This window comes from Trachemys scripta, chromosome 19, assembly GCF_013100865.1.
Source record: "Trachemys scripta elegans isolate TJP31775 chromosome 19, CAS_Tse_1.0, whole genome shotgun sequence".
NCBI classification, from domain to species: Eukaryota; Metazoa; Chordata; order Testudines; family Emydidae; genus Trachemys; species Trachemys scripta.
Window position 1 is genome coordinate 18,475,032 of NC_048316.1, and position 19,869 is coordinate 18,494,900.

General features: G+C 51.2%; 1 protein-coding gene across 4 annotated transcripts in view; it reads right to left on the bottom strand.

Annotated features, from left to right (window-relative positions):
• The window catches only part of EPHB2 (EPH receptor B2), a 157,891-nt gene that overhangs the window by 78,989 nt on the left and 59,033 nt on the right, over positions 1-19,869 (bottom strand). The window lies entirely within an intron of this gene.

Consider the following 19,869-nt stretch of genomic DNA (forward strand, 5'->3'; position numbering starts at 1 on the left):
CTATACCCCAGCCGTGGGGCTGTCCCGTTCCCTGCTGTCTATACCCCAGCCGTGGGGCTGTCCCGTCCCCTGCCGTCTATCCCCAGCTGTGGGACTGTCCCGTCCCCTGCAGTCTATACCCCAGCTGTGGGGCTGTCCTGTTCCCTGCCGTCTATACCCCAGCCGTGGGGCTGTCCTGTCCCCTGCCGTCTATACCCCAGCCGTGGGGCTGTCCCGTCCCCTGCCGTCTATACCCCAGCCGTGGGGCTGTCCTGTCCCCTGCCGTCTATACCCCAGCCGTGGGGCTGTCCCGTCCCCTGCCGTCTATACCCCAGCCGTGGGGCTGTCCCGTCCCCTGCCGTCTATACCCCAGCCGTGGGGCTTCCCCATGTTAAACTAGCCCGTGTTAAACAGTGGCACAGCGGCAGATTGGAGAGTCGTCATCCGCAATAGAAGTTATAAATCACAGCAGAATACTGACGCAGCAGCCCAATTGTACTGTTTAAAGCTGTTAAAATCCAAGATTTTGCAGAGGTTTAATGGGCCCCTGGCAGGTCGGCTGTTTTTTAAATAGCAACATCTAGGGCCCCCCGGCCCCTAGAACCTGTCCTGCCGGCTTCCTGCACAGACCCTGTCTCCTGAGCCAGGGCAAGGGGCTGGTGTGTGTGCCCTGGGCCAGTGCGCCAGGCTCAGAGGGAACCCAGGCACCCGCCACCTGCTTCCATCCCCTTCCACTTGAGTGGCAGAGCCTTTGAGTTGCAGCCTCTGATCTCCAGGAGGGCCTGGCCATGTTGGTTCAAACCAGCCCCTTGAGTTAATCCAGTGAGCTGCACAGAGACTGAGGGAAGCCTTGAGAGTGTCTCTTGAAAACCGCTCAAGCACAGGCCTCCGGATCTCCCCTCCTCGCCGATCACTTCTGCAAACAACTCATGTCAAGCAGCTGGGGGGGGGGGAAGCTTCCAAAATGCCAGCCCTAGCCCCGCATTCATGGCTCTGAGGAAGGGCTCTCCTCTGCCTTGTTTGCCTGCCTTTGTTTCTCCAGACAGGCCCTTTGCTGCACAAGAGAGGCTGTTCTCACTGTCTGACACAAAGCAGCCAGCCCCGGCTCTGTCAATTAAGTTTAACAGAGAACCTTTAATATCCTCCAGCCTTATCTTCCAGCTGCCCTCCTCACCTCCTAGGGAGGGGGAAGGGCAGAGGGCCACTGCAGCCTGATCCTGCCCGTGCCCAGCACCTGGCAATGCCATCGACTAGGAGGCTCCACGCTGGGCAGGACCAGCACCCGCAGGGTGCAGAGACTGGGAATTAAATCAGGATCAGCCCTCCCTTGCCTCACTGTCTTTCAGCGCCTCGCATGCGCCATGGAACGCTCCCATTGTCTCTCTCCCTTGTCTCCTGCGCTCACTCTCGCCTCATGCTTTCCTGCTGAAGCTAATCCCCGGAGCTGCACTGGGGACGCACAATTCCTCGCCTACGTGAATTCCTAATTACAACAGGCACCTCAGCGCCGCTCCCTGCACCCTCGTTTCTTAGCAGACAAATGCCCTTAGCCAGCAGGAGAGGCTGTGGCTGGGAACAATGATGTGCCTCATCGTTGGATCATACGCGGATAGGAATGGCCAGGCTCGTGCCCCCGTCACCAACACTGCGTGGTGCCAGCTGCCCCAGAGGACGGGGCAAATCCAGCCTGCCTCCTGACCCCAAGAATTAGAGGCTGGCTCGTGCAGCAGGGTTTCCCGCTTTCCAAACCCCGTCGTTATTGTTAGCATTTACTGTTATAACTGCAGATTCCTGTAATCTGCACAAGTGTCTAATGTGGTTTTGAATCCTGCTAAACTCTGGGCCTCAATGACATCTGGTGGCAATGAGTTCCACAGGGCAATTGTGCTGTGTGAAACGTATTCCCTTTGACCAGGTCTGAATTTGCCACCTTTCCATTTCCTTGCATGTCCCCTACTTCTCATGCTGTGGGACAGGGAAAATATAAATTCCTGATGACCCTTCTCTAGACGAGACATTATTTTCTATTCCTTTATCAGATCAGTTCTTACCACCTCTACAGTAACAATCCAAACCTTTTCAATCTCTCTTCACATGGGAGTTTTTCCAGGCCCTCATCACTCATCTCTGCAATCCTCTCGAATTCTACTGAACGGAGTGACTGGGACTGCACACAGCATTCCAGCGAGGCATATTCCAGCACTGACATCATTTTCTATATTATCCTCCATCTTATTCCTCGCGCTTCCTAACGTCTTGGTGCTCTTTTACCAACAGCTGCATATGGAGCAGAGCTCTCCTTGGAGCGGCCCGCAATCACGCCCAGGTCATTTCCCTGAGCTAACACAGTTCACTCAGAACCCAGAGAGCTGCAGGAGTAGTTCACATTGTTCCCTCCAGTGTGCACTTACCAACACTGACCTTTCTGTGCCATAGTGTTGCCCCTTCCCCTAGCTTGGTTAGGTCCCTCTAGAGCTCCTCACAGGCTTCTCTGGACTTGCTTAACCTAAATCATTTTGTGTCATCTGCAGATTTTGCCTGCTCCTTCCTCACCCTTTTTTCAAGACCCTCACAACCTGGCTGCTCAGTTAGTAGCCTCTGGTGAGGGACCTTGACAAAGGCCTTTGGAAAGTCCACCCAGCTCTCCCGTAGCCATGACTGCACGGACACTCCAGCTGAGCCTTTTACTTGCTGCAAACACAAGTGATCCCATCCCCCCTTGGAGGGCTGAGAGTGGGGAGGGGGGTCTCTGACTGGGATCTCCTACTCCCCTCCACCCCCCGCTTCTACAGGTGCAACACAGTCCAGAGGCTGTGTGGAGGTGGCCTGACACCCTGGCACCAAGAGCTTTGCAGTTCAACTGTGGCCTTGGCCATGCAAGAAAGCCATGTCCCAGCTCCCCGGCCACCTGGGTGTGCACATCTGCCGAAGCTGATTGTCAGGATGCCCATTCGTGGCTGAGGAAGCCCCATCCAGCAGTGGGCAGGCTGAGTCCTGCAGTCAGCTTCCGTCGCCCTTTCACCATCCACATCCACCTCAGGGGGAAGCTTGGCTCAGAGGCAGCGTGGGGATCTCTGCAGCGATGGGCCCCCGCTACCCAGTTCAGGCCCAGATCTGAACGCGCCCAAGGCACCGGGTGCTGGGGAAGCCGGGGGAGCACTGAGCCCACCTTAAGAGCCCAGTGAGATTCCTGCTTTATGCCCAGATTGACATGTGACAACCCCGCCCCCCAATCCATCTGCACTAGGGACGGCAGGTTTGTGAGGTTACATGGGGCAGCAACTCGGTCCTCCTGCAAGTCTAACCTTGCCAGCCTGGTGGTTCAGGGTCCCTCCCGCCACTGCCCTGCCTCTGCATTGGACACCCGCTGTGAAATCCCGGGAGTCAGTGGGAGTTCTGCCATTCCCTTCCTCGCGGTCAGGATTTCACCCAAGCACAGGTGCCTACCTGGCAGTATCCCCGAGGTATTCTATATGCAGACACACCTGTGGCACATACAGAACACCTGGAGAGCGGCATCTCACACAAGAATATACTGCCTCCATCTGCACCTGTGCATCTCCAGTTGGTACTGTCCTGCATTTCCTCTCTCAGGGCTGCCTGGAACTGGCAGGAGAGTGGCAGACAAGTGACGGAGTCAGGGCTTTCGGCTGTCACTGGAGGTTGGCCGGGAGTGTTGTGGGACTGTACTGAGGGAACCAACTGGATGGGTGTGGCTGTAACACCACTGGTTTCCATCAACACTACCACCACCATGAGTCCCATCGAACTGGTGGGTGTGAGGGCACTGCCAGGTGCTGGTGCAACTGGGAGCACTTGGAAATCTTTGAGTGTGCACACATGTGCTTCTCAGGCCACGCACGTGCCTGAGCCAGTCCTGAGAACACCAGCATTCTCCAGGGTCAGCAAGGCTACAATGAGCTGGCAGGTCTCCGGTGGCAGCCTTTCGCTCTAACCACTAAACCACACACTCGCCACCCTTCCTGAGAAAGGCTGAGTGAGTCGTTCCTGCCTATTTCCACCCATTCCTCCAGTTTCCTCCCAGCAAGCCCAGAACTTTTTAATTACCAGCCTGCACATCACCTGCATAAGCGACGCCAGGAATCCCACTGCCAGGTGCTGTCCCTGCCAGCCGCACTGACAGCAGTGCATGGACATGCTGAGAGGAAACCAAGGTTAAACGAGATTAACTGAAGGGAAATGTGGAGATCAACTAGCTTCTTTAATGTGGATTAAAGAGCTGTAATTAAAAGAGTGCTGGCCTCACTCCTGGCCCATGGCCTCTGGTGCGATCCTGAAATGGAATATTTACCTAAAATGCAGACTTGGTATTTACTGGGCCTGGCAGGCTTGGGGTGACATCACTGAGACCCATTCAGAACCCGCCCCCCGCCCCCATTTGATCACAATGTGCATGTCCCTGTAGAATTGCCTGTCATGGCTCGCAAGCATTAACCCTGGGCGGTGAACCCTCTCCCACGCCCAGCTCTCCCGCTCAGCTGGGCTCACAAGGTCATTGCTCTGCAAACATGGCTCGGAAGTCAAGCATCTGGCGAGACGGCCTTGCTTGTGGGAAAGGCACACCTGTGAGCGCCCCCGGCAGCCAGCACGGAGGGCTGCGCACAGCCACGCCAAGGGAGGGGATTAGGGGGTCAGTAGGAAACATGCATGGAATTCCTTCCCTGCTCAGCAAGCCCAGTTAAACCAACACGGCTGCCTAAGGGACTCACCCTACCAGCCCGTAAAGAGAAGTAACAGGCTTTCCGCCCAAGCCCCAGCCCTGAGTACACAGGGACGCAGAACCGCTCCCGCATTTCACACACCGCACTCACTGAAAACTACTGAGGAGCAAATTGAATAGGGGTTGCCTGGGTCAGCCCACGGGCTGAGATGTCCCCCACATCAAACCGAGGCCTTAAGTTCCATCACTCCCAGCCCCCACCCCGGCGACGTAACTTCCATCGACTTAACACGGTGTCTACACCGCACTGTTGGCGGGCGCGCGCTCTCCCCCCGATAGAGCTTCTGCCTCTCGTGGAGGTGAAGTAACTACATCGAAGGGAGAGTGCTCTCCCGCCGACGAAGCGCAGACCTTCACCAGACCTGCTAAAGCAACGCTGCTGCCTAGATCGCAGAGGTAGTGAAGACAAGTCCTGAGACTCTCCATTATCACAACCATCCCGCAATGTGGGTACCCTCCGTATTCTGCAGGAGGCACTACGCAGTCTCCAGATGAAGGCGGAGGGCTGTGTGACCCTGTCTCAGCCAATGGCACCACACTAACCACGTTAGCCAGCTGAAATACCCACAAAAGGCCAAATCCTCAAGTGATGTAAACTGGCACCGCTCCCTGGAGCTCTGCCATTTACCCCATCGCCAGGTCCTGAGTGGAGCTGTGCCCAGTTACATCACCTACATCTCACACCATAACTTACTAGCAAATGCATCAATTAAGCATGTTCATTTCTTCAGCCTCTCAAGATAGAGGATGGCCTCGTCTATTCCCCAGTTACTGGCTGCAAAAGTTTTGTTTTTTGTGTCCGACAGATTCCCTACAATATAAGGGATGATTTTTTTTTTTTTTTGGTACTTCAAAAAAGATTTTAAAGGGCAAATAGCATCTTGGTTTTAAGTTTTTAAAAGGATTGAGAAGTCGAGAGATGACATTCTTACAGGGTGGGTTATTTGGACATTAAGTGCTCTGTGTCCAACTGGCCTCCAGAAGAATTTAGGACTTTCATATTTTGTTTCTTTGTTTGGTCTTGTTTAAATGTTTCCCGAAGCTCCGCTCCTAAAAGCTGAATCTCCTTGGGCTGGGATGTTAACCATTAAGGAAATGACTCCCAACCTTTTAACGTACTGAAAAGAAGGCAAGCAAGCCAGTGGTGACATCAAAGTTGGATTGATGGAAAGCCCCTAATCCCATAAACCCTTCTTGCTTTAATTGGTGTTAAAACAAAGATAATCTTATCTCAGCCCTTATAAAAGAGGGGATAGGATGGACTCTCTAAAAGCCCCTCTAAAAGCCCTCATAAAATTGGCAAACATTCCCTGTCCAGAGCCCCGAGGAACCAGCTTTAATCCTGAAGGAAACATAAAACTATAAAAGGAGCTTTCCTGAAACAGAGACCTTCAAAACCGCCTGCCCCTCTTCCTGCTTCCCACCCCTCAGCCAGCCCCTTGGAAAGACTGCGACAGAATGACAGACAAAGGGGGAGACAGACAGGGTCAGGCACTGGGGGTAACTAACACACGCGAGCTATCCTGAGGTCTGAGCACAGTCAGGCCCAGGCCTGCACCCCTGCAGGGTTTCCCTCAGAGTAAAACGAAAGGCCCAGGATCCCACAGTGGTTTTAACCAGGTGAAAACACCCCTTCCTTAGACGTGAAGACAAGGCCTCAGGCAGGGTTCGATACATAGGTCTGACTGAGGGCAGAGCGTGGTCTGGCACAATGCTGCAAGATGGGGAAGAGACAGGCTGACACCAAAACCAAAATGGAGTTTGCTGCCGATTAGATACACAGACACTGAAATGGTGTGAGCAGAATCAGCATCAGGATCTACAGCCCCACTGATCACTGGGCTAAGCACCTGCAGCTCCCAGTGCCTGAAACTGGATTTGTGGGTGCTCGGCTGTCTGACATCTGTCAGTCAGTCAGTCAGCCAGCCCACGCTCCCTGTCCTATTCCTGTCCCTGTGGCGTCTGATCACGTCCCCATATGATGGTGCACACGGGGAGGATGTCTCTGGCTCTCCCCTCTCGCTGGGTGTCTGGTGGGCTGGTTCCCATGCTGGTGCCATGGGCAGATTGGCTGATGTAGGATTTGCAGTTTGGTCTGAAGGAGCTGAGGTTCCTTCCCTCCTGATGCCCTCCAGGAGTGAGCGCCAGGTTTGTTGGCCAGTCCCCCAGGAAGTTCTGTCTCTTGCCCACACGGGTCACACACTGGAGGCTGGTAGTGCCACTGTCCCAGTGCAACGTGGCTGCTGTGGGAGCATGTCATCTGCACGTTGCTCACATGATAGTGTCCACTGTCTCCCCCACTGACTCCACATAGAAGGGACAGAGGATTCTCCACTGTTGAGGGCTTCAGAGGCAGATGAGCAGATGCTCCAGGTGTGGCACCCTAAAAGTGGGGGGGAACAGGCGCCCGAACCGTGGCCTTGCCCCCACACCACCCTTTTCCCCCGAAACTCCACCCTTGCGCCACCCTTTCCCCCCGAGCCCCACCCTCGCACAGCCCCTTCTCCCGAGGTCCTGCTCCCGCACCGCCTCTTCCCCCCAAGACCCTGCCCCCTGCTCACACTGCTCCGCCCCCTCCCGCCATCGCTCGCCTTAATGGTTGGTAAAAAGTGGGGGGCATAGTTCTCCCACTTGTAAAAGTGGGGGGGCCATAGCCCCCTGGCCCACCCTGTTCTGCCACCATCCCACTGACCCCACTACTCTTCTGAGTCCTCTGACCAGTCCATGGTCAGCCATATCAAAGGCCGTGGAGAGGCCCAGCTACAGGTATATGCCCATCTGGCCATGTCTAGGCAGGAGTCCATCCATCAGTGCTCCCAGTGCTAGCTTTGCTTCATGTCCTGTGCTACAGCCTGATGGGAAGGGGCCCAGGATACTGGCCACAGCTAAGTGGAGGTGCAGGTCCCCCTGGGTAAGCTCTCTGATTATCTTGCTCAGACAGGGAGGTTAGTACTGCGCCATTGCTGGGGAGGTGATTTGCAATGAGTGTGACCAGGCGATGGTGTGGTTTTGGGTGGCACATTGATTTTCCCCTGATGGGTGCTGATGATCTCAGTTCGCAGGGCCTTGACCTCTGGCATTGGACAGGAAGGCATAGTTCACAGCAGCAGGCGAAGACTCAGTTTCCCTGAAGAGCTGTTCGGATTTCCTGCTGTGCGAAGGAGCTGAAATCAGGAAGGGAAGGTGCTGCGATGTGGTGCATGGTGCCTGTTGTCCCGAGAGGCAACTTGGATGCAGACGAAGAGTAAACTAATAGTTCTCGCAGTGGGAGGTGCTGGGCCCAGGAGCTGAGTAGAGATGTCCGGTGATGCTACGGTGGAGCCTGCTCTTCCCCCACCAGCGTCCAGGAAAGGAGTCCCACTGCCACTGTGTTATCTTTCTTCCTGCTTCACCTGCACGGGGGTGTCAGGGAAGCAGGGAGATGTGAGGATGGGACACTTCGGTGCTAGAGGCTAAAGGCAGAACCACACCTGGGCTCTACCATGCACCATTCATCGCTGGACCAGATCTCAAGCTCCCCAGCAATCAGGGTGCAGGCTTTGGCTTGGGCCGTCCCTACACAGAACTGTCATCATGTTTCTGTACCAGGAGGGAGAAGAAAGCAGAGACCCTGCTGGGAAATCTGCCCTGGGAAAAGTAGTGTCTTAACAAACATGGACACCACTAAGCACCTGTGGGAAAGATTTAAAAACCTGCCAGCTGGTTACCAGCTAATGCCCTGTAAAAACAGCTTAACTCTTTGTCTGCACTGGGTGCTAAGCAGGGCTTACCGATGTGTTCAGCACATTTTAACACAGCACTCAGCTCCCAGTTCAGGAAGGGAACCCCAGAGGACAAGGGAGAACAACCCCATCCAGCCTGGAGAAAGCAACGTGAGGAGCCTGACTCACTGAGTGAATAACAATGAAAACCGCGGCCCCACCTCTTCCAGCAAGAGAGGCAAGGTGAATTCCTCTCTGCTGAGGCCATGTCCACATTACAAACTGTGATCAACACCAGTTACGTCAGCGGCCAGCAACCAAAGTTTGTATATCACGTGGGGTCGACACTGTAAGTACTCACCAGCGTCAAAGCAAAGTGCAGTGCACAGGTGAGTAACCCAGTGCACCACACACTGCCATCAGGCGCCAAATGCCTTTTTGGAAATTTTCATGTGTCGTGGGATAGAAGTGACTCATCCAGGGATCTCTGGGAGCTACGGGCCAAGTTCCCAGCATGCAACTTTCTCCAGCCCATAATGCCATCTATTTCCCATATTTTTTGTGCCTTTTTAAAAAATCCCACAGACCCGTGTGGCACTTTTCTATCTCCACCATCGCTGACAGAAGCATGGTGCCCGCAGAGCCCTGCACTACTCTCATGAACGTTGCAAATACAGGACACACGATTCTCCTGTCTCTGCGGACCTGCAGGAAGTCCTGCAACAACAGGGACATGAGGATTTCTTCAAGGGCAGTTTGCTGAGGGACACAGTAAAAAAAGAATTCAAGCTTGCTGGTGGCATTCATGGAGCAGTTGCAGACTGTGGAGTTCAAGAAATGAGCACGCTGGCTGGTGGGATCACGTCATAATGCAGGTTTGGGATGATGATCAGTGGCTGCAGAACTTTTGGAAGCAAAAGGCCACATTTCTGGACCTGCGTGCCACGCTCGCCCCAGCCGTCCAGCCCATGGACACCAGAATGAGAGCTGCATTGTCAGTGGAGAAGCAAGTGGCGATTGCACAGTGGAAGCTTGGAACACTGGATTGCTACTCGTCAGCGGGACATCATTTTGGAGTTGGAAAATCCACAGTAGGTATTGTTGTCATGCAAGTGAACAGGGCCATTAATTGTCTCCTCCTACACATGCCTACGACTCTTGGCAATGTGCAAGACCTAGTGGATGGATTTTCAGCAATGTGGTTTCTGAATTGCAGTCGGATGACAGACGACACACACATCCCCATTTTGGCACTACCTTGCCACCATGTGCATCAACAGAAAGGGATACTGTTCTATGGTTATGCGAGCGTCGGTGGATCTCTGGGGCTGCTACTAATGTGGGTAGGTCAGGGAAGGTGCACAACACTTGCATCTTTAATGAGTTCTTTAGTCTAGCAGGGAAAGGTATAACACGATCCAAGGGCTGGAAGCTGAAGTTAGGCAAATACAGACTGGAAATAAGGTGTAGCTATGTGTTGAGAGAGGCTTTGAAAGAACACTTTAGTGGTCAGCCACAGTAGTGTTCTGTGCTAGAGTGTTCTCTGGGCCTGGAGCTGTGGGTACTGCTACGAACTGGGTGGTGCTAGCTATAAATATGACTGGATGTTTTCCTGAAGCTCCGTCCCATGGTGCTTGATGTGCATTTACAAGGGCTTGTCTACACTTAAACCACTACAGCGGCACAGCTGCAGCATTGTAGTGCTTCAGTGTAGACACTCCCTACACTGATGGGAGGGAGCTTTCCATTGGCGTAGGTAATCCACCTCCCTGAGAGGCAGTAGCCAGGTCGACAGAAGAATTCTTCCACTGACCTAGTGCTCCCTATGCCGGGGGTTAGGTCGGCTTAACTACACCACTCAGGGATGTGGATTTTTCACACCCCTGAGAGAAGTAGCTCTCCCAATGTAAGTTCCCCCATAGACCAGCCCCAAGTCCTGTTTGCTTTGACTACTACTATGCATTCTACAGTATTTGTTGTAAACTAATAAAGATCATTTGAGGCTCCAAAAATAGAACTTTATTGAGTGAGAAAACCAATGCAGCTCAGTGTCTGTGAAGCTGTGGTTTTCCTGGCTGTCTGTCCCGGCGTGGAGTGGTAGGGGAAAGGATGCAGCCCATGATGCACGTGGAATGTTGTGGGGTGTAAGGAGCAGTGACCCTGGAATTCTCAAACAACTGCAAAGGGTGGAGAGTTGGGGATTTCTAGACCTGTAGGTCAACCAGGGTCTTCAGCATTTGGGTTTGCTGTCTTAGAAGTCCCATTATGTCCTGGTGCATTTCCATCTCCTTGTCCTGCTGGGATTCCTGGGCCTTTTTCTTGTTTTCTGTTTCCTTCTCCATACTGTTGGCCATGTTGGCCCTCCAGGCCCCTTTCTTTGTGGTTCACGGCAGCACTGGCTTGCAGGATCTTTCAGAACATGTCCTCCCTAGTCCTTTTCTTTCTCCTCCTCAGCAGGGTCAGGTGTTCTGTGGTGGGGGCATGCCTCAAGGCCATCAAACCAGAAGCTGCTGGCAGAAACGAACAGGTGTACCACTGGATTTGCAGTCACAATGGAAAGGGAAAGAGAAGTTTCAAATCTCCCTTTCCTTATTGCCAATAAGACACGCAGTGCCAATGAACAGCATCGCTCTCCAGCCCCAGCCATGATCCACCAGTGGCAAGGGGGGGGGTGATGTTCTGTTGCATGAATCTATAAAGTATCAGTCCCTGTTCCATGGATAGGAGTATGGGGCAATAGCACTGAATACTGGCACAGTTTCCCCCAGGCAGAGGTGATTTCAGCTGATATCTCACTCCTGAAAGTCACAAAGGCACAGAGAACACAGCTGCTACTGACATCCCAAAGCTGCCAAGCCTGTATGCCACTAGTCTGTTTACTGCAATAGTGCCAGTCAAACTCACTGCAGAGTGGCACAGGAAAGTGCCCTACCACAGATGAAGAAATAAGGAGCCATCCCTAGAAAGCTTGGGAGGGGAATTGTCGAGTATCTCCAAGAAAAGTTCCCCAAGATCTCTCAGGAGGATATAAGGGATACCTGTGCACATAAACAGGACCTGGCTTGTGGCATGGCTGGAGCCCCCTGCTGCATCTCCCCATTCCTCCTCCTCCTCATGTTCCTTCTCCTCTTCACTTTTACCCACTGTCACCTTGAACCAGCTGGTATTTTCCCACTGGGAACAAAGGATTCTCGCCTTATGTAAAACTTATTTAAGGGTGGGAAGTGAATCTATCAGGGTCTCCGGTTTTTCACTGAATCACTGCCCAGGGTGACTCCTGGAAAGACCTAAGACTGAATGGGGGAAAGAACTGGACCCAGGCTAGAAGGTGTCTGGCCTGTGAAGAATAATATCTGGAACTTTAAGCTGCAAACAAAAGCAGTTTGTCTTCAGGGAACTCTGCAATCTGCTTGAGACAGCTTTGGGGTGAAAAATTACTGTGTGTGGCCTGTTTCTACTGGTGTATTGGGCTTGGTTTGTGTGTTTTGTTTTGTTTGCTGTCCCTTATGATCACTTAAAATTTACCTTTTGTAGTTAATAAACATATTTCTTGTTTATAACATAACCCAGTTTGTGCAATTCATATCTGGGGGACGAGGGGGCAAGAAGCTGTGCATCTCTCTCTCCACATTGAGGGAGAGGGTGATTTTTATGAGCTTGCGCTGTGAAGATATTTCTGTATAGCACAAGACAATATTATTTTGGGTTTACTCCCCAAAGGGGGTGTGCACATGAGAGCTGGGTGAATCCCCGAGCTGAGTCCTCTCACACAGAGCTGATTTCAGTCTATGTCTGCAGCTGGGTGTGGCCTTACCTGTGTGTGTGCTAGAGAAGGCTTGAGGGCTTGGCACGGCAAAGACAGGGTGAGGAAGTCCAGGCTGGTGGAACGGGCGGGCTTAGTGAGGCCTCAGCACATCAGGTGGCATCTCAGACGGGGGGTCCAACTCATCACAAGGTCCATGAAGGGCTATTAGCCAGAATGGTCAGGGACTCAACTCCATGCTTTGGGTGTCCCTAAACGTCTAACAGCCAGAAGTTGGGACAGGGAGTGGATCACTCAATAATTGTCCTGTTCTGTTCATTCCTTCTGAAGCACCTGGCACTGGCCACTGTCAGAGACCGGATACTGTATTAGATGAGCCACTGGTCTGACCCAGCATGGCCATTCTTATGATCCCGCTACTGCTCTACTCACATAGTGCTGGGCTCCTCTCTCGGCACTCTTGGGGTCAGAACCTTCTCTGCATCTCCTGCCATTGGAACAACCACTCTGCAGAAAACTCACTGATCATTTGCAAATCTTAGATGAAAACTTACCTTTGTATCCCTACTGTGATGGGGCCACCCAAGTGCCCAGATTAGACAGACCGAGAGATAGACCTGGCCATTAATCTCTGCCACCACTATTAATCTTGAGTAGGAGCAGAGAGGTTATTTTACCTGTATATTTGACACTGGTGCAACCGCTGCTGGAATCCTGTGTCCAGTTCTGGTGCCAACAATTCATGAAGGATGTTGATAAATTGGAGAGGGCTCAGAGAAGAGCCACGAGAATGATTAAAGGATTAGAAAACCTGCCTGACAGTGACAGACTCAAGGAGCTCCATCTATTTAGCTTAACAAAGAGAAGGTGAAGGGGTGACTTGACCACAGTCTGTAAGTGTCTACATGGGGAATATTTAATAATTGGCTCTTCAGTCTAGTAGGGAAAGGTCTAACAAGATCCAACGGCTATACAGTCAAACTGGAAATAAGGCATAACTTTCTAACCCTGAGGGTAATTAACCATTGGACCAATTTACCAATGGACATGGTGGATTCTCCATCACTGACAATTTTACAATTAAGATTGGAAGTTTTTCTCCAAGATCTGTTCTAGCAATACGTTTGGGGAAGGTCCTTGACCTGTGTTATATAGGAGGTCAGGTTATTTGATCACAAGGTCCTTTCTGGCCTTGGAATCTAGACGTTATCATTGTAATAACTTTATTAAACCCTGTAAAGCATATTGGGACACGATGGGTATGACAGACACAAAGTAAAGGTATGTTGGGCTGTCTCCTTCTCAAAGCCAGTCACACGTTACAGTCCAGACTGCCTCAATTGTCGCTCTCAATGGGAAGTCACGTGACAGCTCAGCAGTGTCCGAGAGGGTCCCTTCCTCAGACAGAGGGTGCTAAGGGGGCAGATCCTGTATGTGGGCCGCTCTGTTTTCCTGCACTGTCTCCCAATGGTCCAACACACATTTTCCCATCTATCTTGTGGACGTAGCTGAATGCTGATGGTTGGAATTCCCATTTTGCAAGCCCCCTCTAATGAGCTCCCAGTTCACTCCTGCTCTCCTGAATCCCGGGCTATTGACTCTGGACTGTGCCTACGCCCATGGAGAGGTGGGTAAACATGCCCTTGGAAATGAGGTTATGCAAACATGCTGCTGCTGAACTGCTGGCCTGCATGTCAAAAGAGTCATTTATACCAGGAGTACAAAAGACAAACAATTGTTTGTATAAACAGCCGAGGGAACAAACGGGATTTTTCTCCCACTAAATTCACTGACTGCACTAGATCAATCACACTTGACCACGACAGTCCGCTTCTCCAAAGCGCGGTCCTACTTCTTCACTTCTGCTTTGAAAGCCCGCTCTTTTCTGCCATCTTTGATTTACTTTTTATAGACAAGCCTCTGGCTCTCAAACATTTTAAAAGCTTCAATAATGACCTGGCCACACACTGCCTCAGTAGCCCTAGCTAGCAACAAACCACAGAGGAAAGGAACAGAAAGAATCATAAGGACTCGGCCACATCACCGCCGTGCAGGAGAGCGCAGCTGGCACAGACGCAGGGAGTGATACAAGCAGATCTTCACAATGGCCAGTCTCCCAGCATTCACATCTTCACCCAGGCTGCTAGCCAGCCTCCCCTTTGCCAGTGCACTGGATGCCTGCAGAATTCTGTGCCTATATCTTTGAGCCTGCAAAATGAATTTGAGACACAAATCAGAATACTTGTGCCTCCAGATACCCAATGTGTGCCAGCTGATACATGGCACAGTTTGGAGCCCATAAGCCAATGAAGGTGCAAATTTACAGGCAAAAGCAGTGCTTGCTAAAGGCAGGCCAACCTTCTGAGACCGTGAGGCTATGTGTAATGGTGGCCAATCTAAAATCAATGTTAGCAACATTTGGGGAAGGAATGGATGCTCCAGCTCTCAGGAGTTAAGAACATAAAAACGGCCATACTGGGTCAGACCAATGGTCCATCTAGTCCAGTATCCTGTCTTCCGACAGTGACCAATGCCAGGTGCTTCAGAGGGAATGAACAGAACAGGTAATCATCAAGGGATACATCCCCGGTCATCCACTCCCAGCTTCTGTCAAACAGATGCGAGGGACACTCAGAGCATGGGTTGCAACCCTGCCCATCCTGGCTAATAGCCACTGATGGACCTATCCTCCAGGAACTTACCTAGTTCTTTTTTTAACCCAGTTATACTTTTGGCCTTCACAACATCCCCTGGCAACGATTTCCAAAGGTTGACTGTGCGTTGTGTGAAGAAATACTTCCTTTTGTTTGTTTTAAACCTGCTGCCTATTAATTGCATTGAATGTCCCCTAGTTCTTGTGTTATGTGAAGAGTAAATAACACTTCCTTATTTATATTCTCCACATCAGTCAAGATTTTATAGCCCTCCATCATATCTCCCCTTAGTCGTCTCTTTTCCAAGGTGAAAGGTCCCAGTCTTTTTAATCTCTCCTCATACAGAAGCTGTTCCATACCCCAATCATTTTTGTTGCCTTTCTCTGAACCTTTTCCAATTCCCATCTATCTTTTTTGAGATGGGATGAACATCTCTGCACATGGGCGTACCATGGATTTATATAGTGGCATTATGATATTTTCTGTCTTGTTATCTATCCCTTTCCTAATGGTGCCTAACGTTCTGTTCACTTTGTTGACTGCCACCGCACTGTGAGCAGATGTTTTCAGAGAACTCCAAGTGCATAACTAGAATTCCAATGCCTGCCATTACATATAGTCTACTCTATACTATCTATTATCAATCTATCACTTTACATAGCAGCAGTCACTAAGGTATTTAAGCACTGTACAAAACCATAGAGTGTTCTGACTGAGATGAGTATTTATGTTACATACACTAAAACCAGGTTAAAAAACCAGTGTAAATAAAGTCAAGCACTCAAAAGTTAGGAAACGCCAGTATTACGGTCATCCGTGCAACCTTAATTCTGTCCCCTTGTGCACATACAGCATGATACAGTCTTTAATTATATTGTCTCATATTATTTTTTCCTCGGGCCCCCTGCCTCATTCAGTACACAGAATGCAGCATGCTCCAGGAATGCACTGGGGTTTTGCTGTGAAGAAGGCAGTTGTGTGTACAGCACCCCAGTCACTGTAAGAGCTGGAAGCGCATAGAGAATGAGAGCGGGTTGCAGGACACCCTTACAGGTAAGGCAGGGGAATACCAGCCAGGAGAATTTTCTGTCTCTACTTTTAGCCCAGATTTCCTATGTGATGTCGCACAGGTTGCTAAAATGAAAATATTTGCAGGTGCCCACTAAGTGTGTGTGTTCCTCATTTGCTGGGTGCCCAACGTGAGACACTGGGGGCCTGATTCTCCACAGGAGATGGGTAGGGGAGGTTAATCCATTGACCTCACACCTTTCATTGAGTCACCCAAACTTTCCTGAACGTCCCCATGTAGACAAGCCCACAGAAGTGGCAGATTCTTTCGGAGGGGCTGGGGCTAGATGGCGGACATTTGGCTCAGCCATATTGGAAAGCTGGGTTCTAGTCTAGGTTCGTATAATCTCTGTGAGATTAGAGCCATGGTGCCCAAACTTTTCCTGTCGTGTGTGTGCCCCCCCCCCCGCCCCCTTACCAGTAATGGAATCTGCCAGTGCCACTCTCCATTCCTGCATAGTTGGCTTAGCAGAGGAGCCTGGGCTGATCATGGAGCTGGGGGCAGAACTGTGGATGGGGGAGGAGCTGGGACTAGAAGCGGAGCTGGCCTGGGTGCAGAGAGAATGAGGGCAGAGCTGGGCAGGCGGCGGAGTGTAATAGTGGCTGGAGCTGGGCTGGAGGCGGAGCAGGGGGCAGGGTGGAGCTGCAACAGGGGGTGGAGCTTGGCAGGGGCAGAGCGGAGCAGGGCTGGGGCTGAGCCGGAGATGGAGTGGAGCTGTGTCTGGAGCAGGAGCAGAACTGAGTGGTACTCCCTCCCTGCCCCCCATGCTGGGCTGGCTTGGGGCCTGCTGTGCACCCCCCTGCCCCCAAACATTTCTCTGCACCCATCTAGGGGGGGCATGCCCCATGGTTTGGAGACCACTGTGTAAGAGGGCTTGTTCAATAATAATGGTTGTGAAGGGCTAACACCAGTCAACAGATTAAATGAGACTTGAACTTAAGACCTGAGATCAGTGCACCTTCCTCCAGGTCAAAATAAGCTTCAATTGGGGAAAGCGGCACCAATGCCGGCAATAATAATTCTGTCTATGTCCCATCCAGAGTAGTGCTACATGGCAAGACGCCGGTGCTATGCATATAGAACATTCAGGGTTTTCAGAAACAAGCTGTACTGAGCAAAACACAAATGGGGAAACAGCAATTTTTGACAATTCTTAATCTTAACTTGCCCTAATATGAATGGATTTACCCAGGGCCATCAAAAGGCACCTCCCTGACCTGAGGGCTTTTCCCTTACCAAATTTCAAACTCTTGCTGCAAACTATGGATGTGTTAGAGCTGTTTATTTAAAAAAAAATGTAAGTAATTGTACAATGGAACATGTTAGGCAAGCTAAATACAGGGGGTCCCCAATGACTTTAGCGTGACTGGCACCAGGGTGCCTGGGCGCTGAACTATGGTCCAGTCTGTGTGCATTTAAGGATAAATATCTATGAAACATGTCTTTGCAATCCCTCTTCCACAGCTCTTTGTATGCTCCTCCTCTGTTCTCCCTTGGTGCTCTGCCTCTCCACAAACAGTGCATGCACCCTATGTGTGATTTAGCGTGGGGAGGTTGGGCGGGAGAGGTGAGCATAGCATGAGGAAGGCGAAGGACATACGGAGAAGTTAAGAGCAGATACAGTGAGAGAGAGAAGGAAAGAGAGGGACATGGGGCACAGGAGATGTTCTTGGAAGATATAAGGTGTTGACAGATACCAGGGTCAGGGTTAAAAAAACAAGGCAGTGAAAGATGCAGAGATCCCACGGGGGTGGGGCTGAGGCTGACCTCACCCAGCGCTGCAGAAAGGACACACCACTCCACACATACGACATCCTCACCCACCTCTTTGCATGCAAGTCTGACCCCACTCGCTCACTGACAGAGCGCACAGTAGCTACTCAGCCTTGGAAGTTAGGGTGATGCTTGCAAATGAGCACCCAAGCGATACATCCAACTCATTGTGCTGCCCAGCAGACCCCATCAGTCAGTTCTCAATCTCAAGCCCGGTCTGAGATCCATTTCAGCAAATAGCCACTCTTCCCCCACCCCCCACCAAACCCTTCTAGGCCAGTTCCTGCTCAGTGAGATAGCCTGAGCTTCCAAATTGCAGCTCTCCTGTGATGCAGGTCATTGTTGGGACAGGCCCTCATGGCTCCCAGACGACACCGCTGATGGGCAGAAGAGTTCTCCAGGGTCTGGAGCTGTGCTCGGAGCTTTGTGCAATGAGACCTGACCTTAAGCCTCCTGCATTCACTTGGTTCACCCTTGTCCACTACTGCTGGCATCCCCAGGGATCAGGGGTAGAGGGACTGCAGCTAAGCAACAGGTATCCGTGTTTGCGTACGCCTGAGTGGGCATGTGTGTGTTTGTATGTGTGTGTGGGTTTGTGTCTGTGTATGCCGGCGTGTGTCTGCACATGTGCACTGTGTGTGTGTGGTTGGGGGAAGGGAATTCGGTTTCACAGCTGGCTGACCCACCTGAACAGAAAGGGGCTGCCTGGCCAAATGGCCGTCAGTGATTGTAACCCACCCAAGGTGGGAAATGCCTGTGTGGGGCGAATCCCAGACGCTTGGGGACCTCAGGAGCCTCATTTCCAGGAGTGCTGCTGACCCCGCCCCCCCTTTCTCCCAGGCCCGCAGTTCCTCTCCTCCCCAGCTCATAACCACACCACAGCGAGGATGGATCCGGCACAGCCGCTGTATGGCCCTTGGCCTGCAAACCTGTCCTGCCCCGTCAGTCCCATTGGCATCCAGCTCCGTAACAGGTGTCTGCTCAGCTTAGGGCCAACTCCTGCAGGCCCTAGGCAGCCAGCCCTGGAAGCGGACCCTGGGTGGCCAGGCCTGCCTCAGATTCTGAACTAAGTTCATTGCTGGCCTATAGGGGTGAAGCTCCCCTGAGCTCAGCAGTGAATGTGACACTTTGTGTTCTGGGCTCATGCAAGGGACATAGGGGGCTTGGAAGGGTCAGTGTGGAGAAAACGTTCAGGTGAAATACTGCATGCCAAGCCTGGCCCCGTCTGCCTCAGCCCTCTGGTTTTCCATTCAGTGGTGACAGAAAAAGACAAACTGATCACTTAATGAAAATAAGTGGTTACCTAGGTTCAGGTGATCACGACCTAATGACATTTGTGATGTGCACACAGAATACAGTCCCAGCCTCTCACACAGTGGTTCTCAACCCGCTGCGGGCCACTTGCAGCCCAATCAGCACACAGCTATGGCCCATGTGACATCCTCAGGGCCATCAGGGAGTATATATATTGTGTGGATGCGGCCCACATAACACACAGAGAGTTGCATATGTGGCCCACAATGGTAAATAGGTTGAGAACCACGGCTCTAATATACAGACTTGCTGCAGAAAATGGGCCTCTTTTCCAAAGTTGAAAACAATTATGAGCAAAACTGACTGGAAGAAAAACTGTAAACCAAACAATGGAAAGGATAATTGAAAGGTCTTAAGAGTTTCTAGAGCCCCCAAACCCCACAATTCCATAGTACAAAAGCAGGCTTTGTCAGTTAAAAAACAACCCTGGTCAAGAAGGGAAATGAAAGCAGCAGTTTAAAAAAAAAAAAACAAGCATGTATTAACTGGAAAAAGTGGGAACCTGACACCAATTACTATAAATTAGCATTATAAAATTCAGACAATTGATAAAAGAAGCTAAAGGTATCAGTGAAAAATCAATGACGTGTGGGTTTAAAGGGCAATAGGAAAGAATTCTCTCAATATATCAGGAACAAATGACATCCTAGCAATGGTGTACATCCATTACTACACCGGCTCAGTCAAACTGTCCACAACAATGCAGAAGAGGCAGAAGTGTTCTGTGTTTGGAAGGAGCAGGATGATGTATTCACAATGTACAGTGATCATGAAATACTTTCTAATCCATCAGTAACTAGCAACAGCAACTGCTAAAGTTAGATATTTTTTAATCACCAGGACCAGATAACTTGCATCCAAGAGTTTTAAAATAA